This window comes from Narcine bancroftii, chromosome 1 (genome assembly GCF_036971445.1).
Source record: "Narcine bancroftii isolate sNarBan1 chromosome 1, sNarBan1.hap1, whole genome shotgun sequence".
In the NCBI taxonomy this organism is placed as follows: domain Eukaryota; kingdom Metazoa; phylum Chordata; class Chondrichthyes; order Torpediniformes; family Narcinidae; genus Narcine; species Narcine bancroftii.
In genome coordinates, this window is record NC_091469.1 from 289,634,451 (window position 1) to 289,648,207 (window position 13,757).

The window sequence follows — 13,757 nt, forward strand, 5'->3', positions numbered from 1 at the left end:
AAGTATTAGAGCCAATATCTCCAGGCTGAGGAACAGCTTCTTCTCACAGGCAGTGAGAACGCTGAATTGCTAAGACAACTCCCCGTGACTCTAGCATTTTTAACATGTATCCAGCTTCTGTATACATGTAGAGTTAGTCTGTACTTGTGTTTCACTGTTTTTGTATCAAGGACCAAAGAAAGCTTGTCCCATTTGTACCTTAGAAATAGTTCAAAGATCAGATTTATTGTCAGAGTACGTACATAACATCACATACAAACCAGAGATTCTTTTTCCCTGTGGGGCAGGCAGAATTACCACTTATTGGCAGTGTAAAAAAAACTATACTCAAGAAGATGTGTATCCATGTAAACAAATCATGTAAGGTTAAAAAAAAGCTGTGCAATTTGCAGAGGGCGGAAAAAATCAATAAGTCTGTGAGTTTGTTGTTGAGTCTGCTGGTGCCTGACATCAAAGTGAATTAATTGACATTTCATTTATTTTCCTGTCCAAAGGGTGTGGATAAATATTTGGTTGAAAGTGACACTGAGCAGTATGGGAGAAGTACAGATTTAATTGGAAGGAAGAACTTGGATTTGCATAGATTTTCTTGTGAACTCCAAGAAAAGTGTAGTTAATGTTGTTATCTCAGTAAAATACTGGACATTTTTGCTCCCACAGATGGTTGTTAAACAGCCTAGTTATCTGTTTTATTGCCTTTGGCAAAGATTAAATATTGGTTAAGTGGACCGTATTTTCTTAATTATTCTCACAGTGCAACAGTGACCAATTGTTAGGAATACCTCATTGGTTGTGAGGGTCTGTAGGGTGTGATCTTGTGGAGTCATTGCAGCTCTGAGTGAGGTCAGTCAACCATGGGGGTCCTCTGGGGAAAGTAACAACTGAGAAAAGTCCTGGGTGGAGTGGGGGAATGGAATTTATTCTGAAGAAGTGTGAGGAAATGCACTTTGGGAAGTCAAATTGAAGGGACGTGCAGAGTAAATGGCAGGATTCTTGGGTGTGTTGGTGTGCAGAGAGACATCAGGGTGTGGGTTCTCAGTGGAACATCAATCTACTGAGAGATCTTGGGGTGTGGGTTCATTCCAGCATGTCACTGTGCAGAGAGACCTTGGGGTGTGGGGCCAAAGCTTTCTGCAAGCAGCAAACCAAGCAGATTGTGAAGACGGCATCCTGGATGCTTGCCTTCATGAGCAAGAGTTCCAACGTTGTGTTGCAGCTGCACAAGACATAGACTAGGCCGCACTTGGAATATTGTGCACAGTTTTGGTCACTGCACTAGAGGAAGGGGGTGAGGAAAGACTTTGTGTCCACCTGATCTATTGGTCTCATGGAAATAATATTGGTTTCCCGACTGTGGTTATGGAGGCCGATTCTGGAACAGCAGGCTCTACCACAGTTGCTGCAAATATAGGGCATAGTTGAACTGTTGTCTGCTATGCTCTTCACTTAGCTCTCCGCTCCTCAGATTGACTCAAGATCATTCTCTCGCCTTGCTCTAGGCATTGATGGAGCACCTCACCATTTGTTGCAGTCAACTGCTGTGACTTTCCAGCACTCTGCGTTGATTTTTAAGGCTTTCACACTGCGTTTGCAGAGGTCCTTAAAGCAAGGCTAAGGTCCACCTACGTTCCTCTTGCCTATTGTTCATTCTCCGTAAAGGATGTCCTTTGGCAAAGTATTGGCCTGCAAGTTCAAAACATACCGGGGTGGGGTGTAGGTCATTTGGGTGTAAATTAGGTAGGACAGGCTCATGGGCCAAAATGGCCTGTTACCGTGCTGCGTGTCTACATTTTTAAAAATTAAAAACTTAAAGTTGTTATTGGAATGAAGAGAAGAGCAGATTCAGATCAATGACTTTTTGAAAAAGTTGAATCGATTCCCAACCAGGAGGTAGCTCCTCAAGGAGAGAGCTTTGCTGAGGTTCCAAAGAGCAAGTATGGGTGTGATTTGGCTGATGGGTCTTGTTCTCAGGGGTCTGTTTTCTCACTCCTAAAGAAAGGGATCAGACCCAAAATGTTGGTTATATCCTTGTCAAGTTTATCGTCATTTGATTGCACAAGGACATAGAAACATAGAAGATAGGAGCAGGAGTAGGTCCTTCGAGCCTGCTCCGCCATTCAACGAGATCATGGCTGATTTTAAAGTTCAGTACCCCGTCCCCGCCTTCTCTCTGTAACCTTTAATACCCTTATACTGAAGAAATAGATCTAATTCCCTCTTAAATATATTTAATGAACCTGCCTCTACTGCCCTCTGTGGCAATGAATTCCACAGATTCACCACCCTCTGGGTCAAGAAATTCCTCCTCTTCTCGGTCCTAAATGGTTTGCCTATTATCCTCAAACCATGGCCCTGGGTTCTGGATTTTCCCATCATTGGAAATATCCCATCTGCATCCATTCTGTCCAGTCCTGCCAGAATTTTATATGTCTCTATGAGATCCCCTCTCAATCTTCTAAACTCCAACGAGTACAATCCCAATTTGCGCAATCTTTCCTCATAAGTCATTCCTGCCATTCCAGGTATCAGCCTGGTGAATCGCCTCTGCACTCCCTCCATTGCAAGAGCATCCTTCCTTAGATAAGGTGACCAAAACTGCACACAGTACACCAGGTGGGGTCTCACCGAGGCCCTGTACAGCTGCAGTAAAGTATCCTTGTTCCTATACTCAAACCCTCTTGATATGAAGGCCAACATACCATTTGCCTTTTTAACCGCCTGCTGTACCTGCATGCTCGCCTTCAGAGACTGATGTACAAGTACCCCTAGGTCTCTCTGCACTTCCCCATCTCTTAATCTATTACCATTCAAATAGTAATCTGCCCTCCGGTTTGTATTACCAAAGTGGATAACCTCACATTTATCCACATTGTAGTGCATTTGCCATGTATCTGCCCAGTCCCTCAATTTATCCAAATCACACTGGAACTTTCTGACCCCCTCTTCCTTGCACACAACCCCTCCTAGCTTAGTGTCATCTGCAAATTTGGAGATATTAAATCCAATCCCCTCATCCAGATCATTAATGTAAATTGTGAACAGCTGGGGTCCCAGTACAGATCCCTGTGGCACCCCACTGGTCACCGCCTCCCACTCAGAAAACGAGCCATTTATCCCAACTCTCTGTCTTCTACCTGCCAGCCAGTTCTCAATCCACATCAATACTTTTCCCCCAATCCCATGAGCTTTGATTTTAGAAGCCAGTCGTTTATGCGGGACCTTATCGAAGGCCTTTTGAAAGTCCAGGTACACCACATCCACTGGCTCTCCCCCATCTATTTTACCTGTCACCATCTCAAAGAATTCCAATAGATTTGTCAAGCACGATTTACCTTTTGTAAATCCATGACAACCTGACGAAACAGCATTCTCCAGTCCTCAGTGCAAAACATGGAGATGCACAAACAGATTTAACACACATACAGGCAAACAACACAGAGGCAGGATGAGTATTTTATCATAAACATAAATAAATATTGTTGTACAAATGAGAGTCTCAGATGGTCAGTGTGAGCTGTCCCTTTGGTCGTTCAGCATTCTCACTGCCCGTGGGAAGAAGCTATTCCTCAGCCTGATGGTGCTGGCTCTGATACTCCTGTACCTCTTCCCCGAGGGGAGCAGCTGAAAGGTGCTGCGTGCAGAATGGAAAGGGTCCTCACTGGTTTTATGCACCCTCTTCAAACAGAAATCCCGGTAGATCATGCTCATTTGGGGGGTGGGGGGGAGGCTCCAGTGATTTTCTCTGCCATACTTATCAATCAATAAGTGGATTGATCTCCAGTCAATTTCTCTGCAGCAATTGTACCACACTGTGACGCAGTGGGCCAGGATGCTCGACAGGGCTCCTGTAGAAGGTTGACATAATGGTGGCTGGCTTCCTTTTTGATCTGCATGACCTGCTGAGTTTCTCCAGCACGTTTGTGTATTGCACTACCACCACAGTGTCTGCAGACTTCTCTGACTCCATCCAGCTTGCTAAAAAGCCCACACGAGGAAGATGTGACTAAAACGGTGGATTTTGCAGCCTAATCATCCAGATGTGGTTCTAGGATCAGTCCCAAAAACACGCATGTCTGAGCCTTCTGTATCCCTGTGCAGATGGATGGTTGAAAGTTAAGTAGGACTGTTCACTGCTGTTGAGGGGGGAATATTGAGGGAGGATCTTCCTGGCCTGTAGCAAGCAGCTGATCCAAAAATATGTTGTATCCTACATTAAAGTGCAGACTGCAGCTTTAGACTCGCCAAAAAGGATATTGTATTACTGAAACCAAGTGCAGAATATCGAGAAAAGCACTAAATTTTGTACCAGGGTGAAGTCCATTCTCTTTTTTTTGGCTTGGCTTCGCGGACGAAGATTTACGGAGGGGGTAAATGTCCACGTCAGCTGCAGGCTCGTTTGTGGCTGACAAGTCCGATGCGGGACAGGCAGACACGGTTGCAGCGGCTGCAGGGGAAAATTGGTTGGTTGGGGTTGGGTGTTGGGTTTTTCCTCCTTTGCCTTTTGTCAGTGAGGTGGGCTCTGCGGTCTTCTTCAAAGGAGGTTGCTGCCCGCCAAACTGTGAGGCGCCAAGATGCACAGTTTGAGGCGATATCACCCACTGGCGGTGGTCAATGTGGCAGGCACCAAGAGATTTCTTTAGGCAGTCCTTGTACCTTTTCTTTGGTGCACCTCTGTCACGGTGGCCAGTGGAGAGCTCGCCATATAACACGATCTTGGGAAGGCGATGGTCCTCCATTCTGGAGACGTGACCCACCCAGCGCAGCTGGATCTTCAGCAGCGTGGACTCGATGCTGTCGACCTCTGCCATCTCGAGTACTTCGACGTTAGGGATGAAAGCGCTCCAATGAATGTTGAGGATGGTGCGGAGACAGCGCTGGTGGAAGCGTTCTAGGAGCCGTAGGTGATGCCGGTAGAGGACCCATGATTCGGAGCCGAACAGGAGTGTGGGTATGACAATGGCTCTGTATACGCTTATCTTTGTGAGGTTTTTCAGTTGGTTGTTTTTCCAGACTCTTTTGTGTAGTCTTCCAAAGGCGCTATTTGCCTTGGCGAGTCTGTTGTCTATCTCGTTGTCGATCCTTGCATCTGATGAAATGGTGCAGCCGAGATAGGTAAACTGGTTGACCGTTTTGAGTTTTGTGTGCCCGATGGAGATGTGGGGGGGCTGATAGTCATGGTGGGGAGCTGGCTGATGGAGGACCTCAGTTTTCTTCAGGCTGACTTCCAGGCCAAACATTTTGGCAGTTTCCGCAAAACAGGACATCAAGCGCTGAAGAGCTGGCTCTGAATGGGCAACTAAAGCGGCATCGTCTGCAAAGTTTAGTTCACGGACAAGTTTCTCTTGTGTCTTGGTGTGAGCTTGCAGGCGCCTCAGATTGAAGAGACTGCCATCCGTGCGGTACCGGACGTAAACAGCGTCTTCATTGTTGAGGTCTTTCATGGCTTGGTTCAGCATCATGCTGAAGAAGATTGAAAAGAGGATTGGTGCGAGAACACAGCCTTGCTTCACGCCATTCAAGAGTCTGATAACAACAGGAAAGAAACTGTTCCTAAATCTGGAGGTTCGTGGTTTCATGTTCTTGTACAATTGGTGTAGCGGTTAACGCAATGCCAGCGAACGAGACCAGGGTTCAAATTCCGCACTGTCTGTAAGGAGTTTGTCTGCCTGGGATTTCCCCAGGGGCTCTGGTTTCCTCCCACCATTTGAAACGCATCGGGGAGGGGGTGTAGGTTAATGGGGTGTAAATTGGGCAGCATGGGCTCATCGGACAAAATGGCCTGTTACAGTGCTGTAGGCCTAAATTAAAATTAGTACCTTCTGCCCGTGGAGAGCAGAGTGACCAGGAAGGGATGGGTCTTTTCGTTTGTCGATGCAGGGAAACGTGTCCTCAGTTGCGTGTGCTAACTGCAGTTTATACTCTGCTTCCAAATTTGGTCTCCAGTGGCTTACATTTAATGATAGATATCTGAAATTAAAATGGAAACGTCATGGGGTCACATCGGTGGAGAAGATCCTTCCACCTAACTGTTCGATTTTATTTTAATCACCTTACTTGGTTCCTTGGATCATTCTCTCTACTTTGCATCCTGTTTTTGAGTAATTAATCTGAAATCGCTGGAATTTCCAGTCCAATCTGGGTCAATGGCCCTGGTGCTGTGTTTGCTCCACTCCCCAAACTCCGGCATGGGGTCATTGTGACATCCACATCGTCCCAGCACCTGACACATCTTTTCCTCTCCGCTTTCTACAGGGACCGCTCCCTCTGTGACTCCCTTGTCCACTGCTCCCTCTGTGACTCCCTTGTCCACTCCTCCCTCCCCACCAATCGCCACCTTGGGACTTAACCCCTGTGGCCGTAGGAGATGCTTCACTTCTGACCACACCGTCTCCTTCACCGCCATTTGGGGCCCCAAGCAGTTCTTTCAAGTGAAGCAACATTTCACTTGTGAATCTGCGTGTGTCATCTCGTGCTCCCATTGTGGTCTCCTCTACTTCGGAGAGACTGGATGCAGACTGGGAGATCACCTCGTTGAGCCCCTCAGCTCTGTCCTCTGCAGTAGCGTGGATTTCCCAGTGTCTGCCCATTTCAATTCCTCACCCCATTTCCTTGCCGACATGTCTTTCCATGACCTCATTCGCTGCCAGACTGAGACTACCTGCAAAGTGGAGAAAAAAACTCATCTTCTGTCTAGACATCCTCCAACCATTAACATCGACTTCTGCAGTTTCCGTTACTCCCCCCTCCCCGTCTCTCTCTTTCCCCTATCCCTCTCCTTTCCTCTAGCTCTTCATTCACAGTAATTCCAATCAATTCTCAGCTTTTCTCTCCTACCCTCCTGTCCACATCCATCAATGACCTCTTGTCTGTTGGCCTCTGCTCCTCCTCTTGTCCCTTCATCCCCCCTCCCCCTGCCTGTTTATTCAGGCACCTGCCTACTTTTTGCTCGTACATTGATGAAGGGCTCAGGCCTGAAACATCGGTTATATACCTCCTGAGTACGCTGTGAAACCTGCTAAATTCCTCTAGCATCTCTCACAGAGTCAGCAGGCATTCTTGTTCTGTGACCACAGTGATAGATGGTTTGTCTAAGGAATGGTTTAAGACAGTGGTTCTCAACCTTTTCCCATTTTCCATCCTATGCCATAGGTGCTCTGTGGTTAGTAAGGAATTACTTAAGGTGGTATGTGGGTAGAAAGAAAAAATGTTGAGAAGCACTGGTTTAAGAAGTCATAGAGTAGTGAAACAGGCCCTTCAGCCCCACTCTCCCATGCCTAGCCAGGTTTCATTTACTTGTCGTTGGTTTGTATCTCTCCAAACCTTCCCTATCAATGTCTTTTAAACATTCCCAACAAACATTCTCTTTGGACACTGTGAAGAGGGAGCACAGGAGATTTCCCAGGATGTTGCCTGGATTGGAGAACACATCTTATGAAGCAAGGCTTACAAAGCTGGGGCTTTTCTCTTTGGAGCGACTAAGGATGAGAGGCGACTTAATAGAGATGCAATAGATTATGTGAAGCCTAGTTAAGGTGGACAGCCAGGGCAAGAGTAGCAAACACCACAGGATGAAGGAAGGAAAATTTATGAGTTATGGGTGCCTGGGATGCATTGCTGGGGGTGGGGGTAGAGGCTGGAACAATAGAGAGATTTAAGAGAAATGTTAGGGAGAGGGCAGCACAGTTGCCATAGTGCTTAGCGCCATGCCTTGACAGCACCAACGGTCGGGACCGGGCTTCGAATCCTGCGCTGTCTGTAAGGAGTTTGTACGTTCTCCCTGTGTCTCCTTGGGCTTCCTCCTACTGTTTAAAATGTACCGGTGGCATAGGTCAATGGGGTATAAATTGTGCGGCATAGATTCGTGGGCTGAACTGGCCTTTTACCGCGCTGTATGTCTAAATTTGGACAAATGGATGCAAGAAAAATAGAGGTCATGGTGTGAGGTCAGGAAGGTTGAGATTGATGTGTTCATTTACATTGGTCAGCACAACATCATGGGCTGAAGGGCCTGTACTCTGCTGTAATGTTCTCTATATGCTCTGACATTGTTGCTTGTTGCAGTTGAACAGGTACGTCATTTTTTAAAAAAATAAAACTACAATGGTATGCATTGTATTACATTAAAAAGAGAAAATGAAATAAGAGATAATATGCTCTATGTTTATTGGGAAGAGTTGGCTTGGCCAGTTTCCTCTGTCCTTTAAGAGAACTATTTGCTGAGTGAATAGATTGTAATTGTTGTACGGCACACAGCTGAGATTCATCTCGCCAATCTTTACTGTTAACCCTTCTCGGTGCGAAGCGGGAGAGGCAGGAGGGGTGAAAACACCAGCACAGACTCCAGCCTTTTCTGCGCTGAGGCAGGTTTGTCACGAGCCTGCCCTTGGCAGAGGGTTTCTGCTGGGTTTCACTGCCGGCTTCTACCACAGGCGAGGTGCATCCTGTCAGGCTTTGGCTGGTATTGAGCCGGTTTTGGCCCTACATTGCTAGATGTGCTTAGATTTCCCTACTTCAAAAAGCAGTTACAAGTTAATGGGCGTTGTCTAGTGAAATTGGTAAAACAGCCACTGCCCTCCCCTTCCTGGTGTGAAGTTCACCTTGCTTTGGGTGGCTTATGTGGCTTCACTTTCAGAATAATCATAATAGGGTCGTTACAACAACCAAAGGGTGCCATTTGGCCCATCAAGTCTGTGCTACCCCTTCTGCTCAGCAAAACCATAAATCTGCAAATGTTGGGATGTAGTGCAGCACACATATATGCTGGAGAAACTCCGCAGGTCTCGAGGCATCCTGAGGGCATAAAAAGCAGTCGAGGCATTGGGTCTGAGGGTTGAAAATCAGGCAGAAGCCCCAATAAGAAGGTAAGGGGGGGGTTGGAAAGGGCAAAGGAACACAGACGGGTGGGTGATGGGTGAATACAGGTGGGGGAGGGGGGAAAGGTGCGGAGAGTGGAAGGGCAGTGGGCTGAGGAAGAAGTTGGGAAGCCGGAGTTAGAGGGATGAGGGAAGGAAAGAGACGAGGAGGGGGTTAGTGGGAACTGGTGAAGTTGATATTCATGCTGTCTGGATGGAGGCTGCCAAGATGGAATATAATATTTTGTTACTCCAGGTTATATGTGGCCTCAACTTGAAGCTATGGGCAGGCACGCTGGCATGGGAGTTGGGGAGGGAACTGAAATGGTAGCCACTGGGAGATCCCTGTTATTGCAGCAGACAGAGCGAAGGCACTCAATGGAGTGATCACCCAGTCTCTCCGACATGGAGGAAGCTGCATCGGGACCACTGGATACAGTGGACGGCCCATGAAAATTGGCAGGTGAAGTCTTGCCCCGAATAGTGGTGAGAGAAGAGGGGTACTGAGGGGGTGATTGGATGGAAGGGACGACTGGATGAAGGAGATCCAGCGGGTCCCTACAGAGAATGGAGACAGTAGGGGAGTGGAAGATGTCTAGCGATGGGATCAAGTTTTAAGTGGCAGAATTTGTGGAGGGTGAAATGTGGACTGCAGAGGCTGCTGGGGTGGTAGGTGGGAATCCTGTCTTTGCTGTGTCTGGGGCAGAGGGGGCCAGGGCAAATGCGTTGGAGATAGAGGAGATGCATGTAAGAGCTGAGTTGATGGAAATACAGGGAAACAACTTTTTTTTGAAGGGGGATATCTCGGATGATCTGAAGTGAAAGACCTCATTCAGGGAGCAGATATAAAGGGGACAGAGGAAATTAGATAATGGATAGAAGAGACACGGTGTGAAGAGGTGTAGTCTAGGCAACTGTGGGGGTTAGTGGATTTGTAGATGTCTAGAAAGTTCATCTCCCGAGATGGAAACAGAGATTGAAAAAGGGGCGAGAGCAAAGATGGACCAAGTGAAGTTGGGTCAGGGTGGAAGTTTCCCACTCTTTCTCTGAACTCCTTGTTCTCGAAAGTCCCTCTCCAGTTCCACTTTAAGTCCTCACTGTATCTGCCCGAAACACCCCCACGGGCAGTTTACAACTGCTTGCAGTTCCAATACTAAATCCCCCTGCTTCCCCTCCCATGTGAGAAACAGGAGCAGCACAGGGTCATTGTGAATTGTTACTTCATTGCAACGTGCTCTGGGTAAAAATGAAAAGCTTTGTTTTGTGTGCCATCCATGCAAGTCAACCCATACTTTAGTACAGCAGGAGTAAAACATGAAAGTCTGCAGACTCCGTGGTTGAAGCAAAAACACGACTCTGGAGAAACTCAGCAGGTCAAACAGTGTCCTTTATAGAGCAAAGATAAAGATGCAAAACCAACATTTCAGGCTTGAACTCTTCATCAAAGTATGGACAAGATTTAGGCAGTGCACGAACAAAATCTTGATGAAGTTCTCAAGCCCTAAACATTGGTTCTATATCTTTATCTTTGCTCTATAAAGTGCACTGTTGGACCTGCGGAATTTCTCCAGCGTTGTGTTTTTACTTTAGTACAACTAAGATTGTAAGATGTGGTGTTGCCGTCACCCACCATTCTTCTAGGTCATGACTGTTCTGTACCACCTTCATATTCTTGGATTCCCTCATCCATCACTGTGTTTTGAATAAATTCAGGCATTGAACCTTGATTATTCTGCGGGAAGAGATTTCCAAAGATTAGCCACCTTGATCAACATCTCCCATTGTCTCACCCTTTGACTTAACACACTGACCGCAAGCTCTTATGTTCCTCAGCCAGGGTGAGCCTCCTCCCTGCATCAAGCTCTCCAGCCTTCTAAGAAATGTTTAATTTTCACTTAGACAGTCTCGCAGCAGGCCGTTCGTCCCAACTCGTCTATTCTATCCTGGTCTAGTCCCATTTGCCTGCATTTGGTCTATATCCTTCTAACCCCTTCCTTTTCATATCATCTGTCCAAAAGTCTTTGAAGCATAATGAGTGGCACAGTTAGCGTGATTTGTTACAGCACCAGTGACCAGGGTTCGAATCCCACGCTGTCTGTAATGAGTTTGTAAGTTCTCCTCGTGTCTGCATGGGTTTCCTCCGAGTGCTCCAGTTTACTCCCACCCTTCAAAGAAATAGTACCTGGGGTCGTAGGCCATTTGGGTGTAATTGGGTGGCACAGGCTCATTACCGAAGGGCCTGTAACTGTACATCTAAATATTTTTCAAATTAATTTTTAAAAATTTTAAATTTAGACGTACAGCACGGTAACAGGCCCACCTCGCTTAACGTGATTTTTCTGTGTAGTTGGTAAGAATAGAAGAAACCAAAACTTGAGTGCTTCATAGGGAAGGGGGCCCATAAACTTTGAGCGGGGTCTGGGGGTGGGGGGAGGGGGTCATCGCCAATAAAAGGTTGAGAATAGCTGTTCTGAAGTATATTCCTAGTCTTTACAGAGCCAGTGATTTCTGGATGTCCTGACTCTTTGAAAACATTTTTTTCCTTTTCAGCTTCATTTCATTCCTCCTCCTGGTCTGTCGTTTCCTTTTGCTTATCTTCCCGCTCTTTCTTTTATCCAAGTAAAAGCAGTTTTCCTCTCTCTCTGTCCTGGGGATTGGTGGGAGTGTGCGGCTCTGTGTTTGGAGGGCAGGGTTTCACTGGTTATTGGCCCGCTATCTCTGAGCTCCATGCAGCTGTACTTTGAAAAGGAAGAGTTGAACTCAGCCACCACATCAGTCAAGTACAGGGCTGAGTTACAAGGGGAGTCCACAGAGCCCTGGAAGGGTCAATCGTACACCCCTCGGCAGGCTTCGGGGGAGACATCCAAGAGCTGAAGGTAACTGGGCAATGCTGAATGAATCTGCAGGCTTCAGCTTGTGGGAAAACTCCTGATGAATATTGGTGCAGAGGGCAGCAAATCCACAACGCTGGGTTTTGCTGTGTCCCTGCTCCTCACAAGCCGGCTATCAAAATGTAAAATACCAGCTGCAATTGGCTGGCTGGACTATATGTTGGGGGTGTGGGCACAGGAGGTAACTTCCTGCAGTCAAAGAGCGCAGATGTGTGTGTAGCTTTTCAAGAGAAATTCTGGACTTTAGTTTTGGGTAAATGGGCTCTGTGCTTGCACAAAAGTAAGGAATATCCAGAACAAATGCAAGCTGGTGCCCAGGTAGAAATGAGTGAATTTAGACACAAGGACTCAATCTTTTTAAGGGCAGGATTGGGCTCCTGTTTATTGGGTCTGGGTCTGGGTGTGCCTGGGTCTGGGTGTGCCTGGGTCTGGGTGTGCCTGGGTCTGGGTGTGCCTGGGTCTGGGTGTGCCTGGGTCTGGGTGTGCCTGGGTCTGGGTGTGCCTGGGTCTGGGTGTGCCTGGGTCTGGGTGTGCCTGGGTCTGGGTGTGCCTGGGTCTGGGTGTGCCTGGGTCTGGGTGTGCCTGGGTCTGGGTGTGCCTGGGTCTGGGTGTGCCTGGGTCTGGGTGTGCCTGGGTCTGGGTGTGCCTGGGTCTGGGTGTGCCTGGGTCTGGGTGTGCCTGGGTCTGGGTGTGCCTGGGTCTGGGTGTGCCTGGGTCTGGGTGTGCCTGGGTCTGGGTGTGCCTGGGTCTGGGTGTGCCTGGGTCTGGGTGTGCCTGGGTCTGGGTGTGCCTGGGTCTGCGTGCGTGTGGGTCTGCACACGTGAGTGAGTGCACGTGCACTGGTGAAACAGTGTCAATTTGGGGGTCAGTGAGTGGACAAAATTTGATAAGTTGAGATATCCCAGAAGGTTCACCAGCAGTATGCCCTCTGTGTGAAGAAAGTGTCCTTCAGGCCCCCTTTAAAACTTTCCCCTCTCACCTTAAACCTTTAACTTCCAGTTTTAAACTTCCCTTCATTTGGATAAGGAGGGTAAGACTGTACTTGGAATGAGGTCCCAGTAGAAACTAGGTACCTATTGTTCAAGAGACGGAGATTTAGGTAGGAAGTGCTTGGGACCAAACACAGACAAATGGGACTAGCCCAGAATGGCAACTTGGTTGGCATATGCAAGTTGGGCCAAAGGGCTTGTTTTGTGCTTCATGACTCTGTGGCCAAGCGTGCTATATCTTTCTGCTTGGAGGGGCATCTGCCAAGTGTGGGAGCACTGATGCGCAGCTGGACAGGCTAACTGTTGACTCCCTCAGAGGCTGGGGAGATTGCCTTCCCCCTGCCCCCCCCCCCCATTCTGGGTCTGGTGGTGAGACGTGGGTTTGAAGTGACCTGCCTCAGTCCAGGTGCCCCTCCCAGCAACACAGACAGCTTTCCATGGTCGACAGCTGTGTGCCTGTCAGAGGCGGGCAGAGCTATCCCTCTCGGCACGGGCAATGAACAACACTGCTGTTGTGCTGTGCTGAGCGGAGCAACTCAATCACCCTTCTTGTTGGTGATGGGACAGTGTGTCCATTATTGGGTGGCTGTTGCCTTCCAGATCGACTCTTGGGGAAGTGACAACTCGAGGAGGAGACGCAGGAACAGGCAGTTTGTCCCCACAGTAAGCTCACATCTGACTTAGTGCTTCTGTGGCACTCTCCTGTAGCCACTCCCTTTGAAAGTGGCTACTCGAATAGCTCAAGTGATGAAGAAGAGATTGGTGTACTTGCCTTTGTTAGACAGTACATTGAGTAGAAAAGTCTTCTTTCTTTGGCTTGGCTTCGCGGACGAAGATTTATGGCGGGGGTAAATGTCCACGCCAGCTGCAGGCTCGTTTGTGGCTGACAAGTCCGATGAGGGACAGGCAGACACGGTTGCAGCGGTTGCAGGGGAAAATTGGTTGGTTGGGGTTGGGTGTTGGGTTTTTTCTCCTTTGTCTTTTGTCAGTGAGGTGGGCTCTGCAGTCTTCTTCAAAGGAGGTTG

At 47.9% G+C, this 13,757-nt stretch overlaps 1 protein-coding gene across 5 annotated transcripts in view; it reads left to right on the forward strand.

The window, feature by feature from the left end:
• Window positions 1–13,757, forward strand: part of ppfibp2a (PPFIA binding protein 2a) — a 156,421-nt gene that overhangs the window by 11,075 nt on the left and 131,589 nt on the right. The window lies entirely within an intron of this gene.